General features: G+C 42.4%; 1 pseudogene; it reads left to right on the top strand.

Moving 5' to 3' along the window:
* The first annotated feature begins 1969 nt into the window (after positions 1–1969).
* LOC103750338 lies at positions 1970–3094 on the top strand (annotated as a pseudogene).
* The last annotated feature ends 417 nt before the right edge of the window (positions 3095–3511 follow it).

The following is a 3511-nucleotide window of genomic DNA, read 5'->3' as shown; positions in this document are numbered from 1 at the left end:
AGGTTTATTTTCTAGGAGAATGCCCATGTGACATGAAAATGAACACTCAGATATCTCTTTCAAAACATTCTCAGCTTAAATCAATGAAGAAAGAGATTGAGAAAGACACACGGAGATGGAGAGACCTCCCAACCAAACTCATGGGCTGGTAAAGTAAATGTTGTGACAATGCCCATCTTACCAACACCAGTCTATAGTTCAATGCATTCCAATCAAAATCCACATGGCATTCTTCCCAGAATTTTAAAAAATTGTAAAATTCACATGGAATCACAAAAGGCCCTGAATAGCCAAAGAAATCTTGAGCACAAAGAGCAATGCTAGGGGCATTACCATACCAGATCTCAAATTATATTACAGAGCTTTAGTCCTAAAAACAGTGTGGTACTGACACAAAACAGACACATAGAGCAATGGAACATAATAGATGACAGAAACATGCATGCATCAATTTCAGTAACCTGATACTCAACAACGGTGTAAAGAATACACACTGGAGGGAAAGACAGCATCTTCAACAAATGGTGCTGGCAAAACTAGATCTCTACCCATAGAAGAATGAATGTAGATACTTACCTATCACCCTGCATGAAAGTCAACTTCAAATAGATCACAGACCTCAGTGTGAAACCTGATATTAATCTGAACCTGTTAGAAGAAAACATAGGCAGCACTCTAGAAGAAGCAGGCACAGGGAAGAAATTTCTAAATCATTTGACTCTTAGAGGACTTAGCAAAATAAAATTGTAGGTCAGTGTTAATCCATGAGACTATTGGATTTTGGTGATGTGATAAATGTGGCAACACTACTTATTCCTGTCCAGAATTCTGAGATTATGAAGGCAGGTGTCCATGACTAGACACAGGCAGAGTGACTTCCAGGGATCTGGACAAAGGAATGTCCATATGCCTCAGACTGTAAATGGAATTTTTTCTCTGCTGTAACATCAAGTGTTACTTTACCAGCTCTAATGTACATTTGAGACAAATACTCAGCTCTGCAGAATGTGGATACAGACACTTTTTGGCCTTCAAATCTTCCAGAGTTTATATAGCAGTAAGATCATAGAATTTGTTGGAACTTTTGCCTTTCTTATCTTATTCTATAAAAATTGTTTGCACTGAGCTGGGTGTGGTGGCGCATGCCTTTAATCCCAGCACTCAGGATGCAGAGGCAGGCAGATCTCTGTCAGTTTAAGGCCAGCGTGGTATACATAGTGAGTTCCAGTACAGCTGTGGCTACAAGGAGACCCTGTCTCAAAAAGACCAAAAAAAAATTATTTGCACTGTCTCTCTCCCCACCCAAAGTCACATACAGATGTGTAAATAAAGTTGTATAAAAATTGGTGAGCATTACTTCTTACTAAACTCTTTGGAAATTGTCATTTCATAGATAGGAGTCATGTGTTGTGATGACTGATGATCATTTTCTTGATAAATACCACACATGTATAGTTTTCATGATAATAAAATTTTTGTTTTCTTCATATTTAGATCATAAATCAATTTAAAATAGTCTTCTCATGTTCTGGTGGAGGCTGAGTTCGCCTTTTCTTCTGCGATGACCAGCAAGTCTCATTTTGTTGTGGAAACATGGGACAATGCTTTGCCTCCATTTCCTCTTCCCTTCACTGCTTCCCCCAGGCAGCATCACCTCATCCTCAGTGGTGTCTTCTCAGAGACACGATCTCATTACTTCACCTTCAACTGGAACATCTTGATGGCTCAGGCGGCCTCCCCAAAAGCTACTGCTGCAGCCCCAAAACATTCTTAAAACAGGGTCATGTTGTTTGACTCAGGATGACATTGTGCTGCAGACATCCTATGGCTGTCTGGCTTCAGCCTTCCAACCAGGTGGTAGACCTGCAGCTGTGCATCACGCTGGCAGCTACAAAACATTTTAGCTATTTATTCTGAGCAGAGGAATGACTGTATCTGTAATTTAAAGGAAAATGTGGTAGACATTAGAATGGAATACAGAGATTTGGCAGTGGACTTCGTATTTTTATCACAGACTGTAATGGGAATTCTGGGAAATGTCTCTCTTCTTTCCTACTATTTAGAATTTTCCAAACATAAACATACATGGAAGGCCAGAGATTTAATTCTCACACACCTGCTCATAGCCAACTGCTTGACCATTCTCTTTAAAGGAGTGCCCCAGACAGTGGCAGCTTTTAGATTGAAACAGTTCTTAAATGAATCGCTATGCAGGGTTTTTGTGTGTGTTCACCAGGTTGGCCGGAGTGTGTCCATCGGCACCACCTGCCTTTTGAGTGTCTTCCAGGCCATCACCATCAGCCCCAGGGACTTATGTTGAAAGGGCCTTAAACCAAAACTTCCAAAGTATGTTGGCCACTCCATTTCTTTCTGCTGGGTCATGTACATGGTGGTGCACTTCATTTTCCCTCTGTATGACTATACTGAAATGAGTAGTAAAAACAGGACAGAGAACAGAGATTTTGAATTCTGCACCATTGAAGGTCGTAATCCACTCACAGCATCACTCTATGTGGCACTACTGGTGTTCCCTGAAGTTTTATTCTCCGTGCTCATCATCTGGTCCAGCAGCTCCATGATTGTCATCCTGCACAGATACAAGCAGCAGGTTCAACACGTCCGACCCTCCCCTGAGTCCAGAGCCACCCACAGCATCCTGGCCCTGGTGTTCACGTTTCTGGCTTTTTACACCATCTCCTCCATCTTACAAGGTTTCATTGCCATTTTGTGTAACCCTAGTTGGTGGCTGGTGAACCTCAGTCAGCTCATTTCTCTGTGTTTTCCCTCTTTTGGACACTTTGTTTTTATCCATCAGAAATACAGTCTGTCCAGACTCTGTTTTGCTTGTACAAGGAATAAAAAGTTTCCCGATCATTTTATGTCTTTGTACAATAAGTTTTTCATACGAGACCATGTGGAGGGCTGTTATCCACAGACCCTGCCAGCTGAAGCTCATTTCTCCTGCTGGTGGCTGGGAGTCCCAGTCTGTGGACCTAGTCATGGCCTTGCAGAGAAGTTGGCCGGCTGTAGCCAGCAGGCAGGGGAGGATCCAGAAATTTTAGAACATGCTCAACAGAGGAGCCCTCAACTGTAGAACTTGAGATTCAGGTACAGAGTGATGAAGGGCTGAATCCAGGCAGCAGCTCTGCCGCTTACTGAAGGAGAAACTGGTGCTGTGCAAGAGAGGCGTTATGATTGTATTGCTGAATAAAGGAAAGATCTTGATAGGAAAACCCAGAAAGAGCCTGACAGGAAGAGAAGTTAATATTGAAAAAGAATCTTTCCAGGCTGCCCAGGGCAAAGCCGCCAGGGCAGCAAAGCAGTGGGAAACCTTGGAACAAGCAAGGCGAGTTGTGCTGCAGTGTCCCCTTAGTAATAGAGACCATCAAAGTTGTTCATAGAAGATGACTTTCCGTCTTGCTTGGGAAATACAGAGTCATGGTATGAACGTATTACAGGTAGGAAAGTCTATCCTTTGATTAAACAGTATTCCAGTAGCAGCTGTGATTTA

This window comes from Nannospalax galili, unplaced genomic scaffold (assembly GCF_000622305.1).
Source record: "Nannospalax galili isolate Female #2095 unplaced genomic scaffold, S.galili_v1.0 scaffold1827, whole genome shotgun sequence".
Lineage (NCBI taxonomy): Eukaryota > Metazoa > Chordata > Mammalia > Rodentia > Spalacidae > Nannospalax > Nannospalax galili.
Note: the sequence above shows the minus strand (reverse complement) of the source record. Positions and strands in the feature narration are given on the sequence as shown.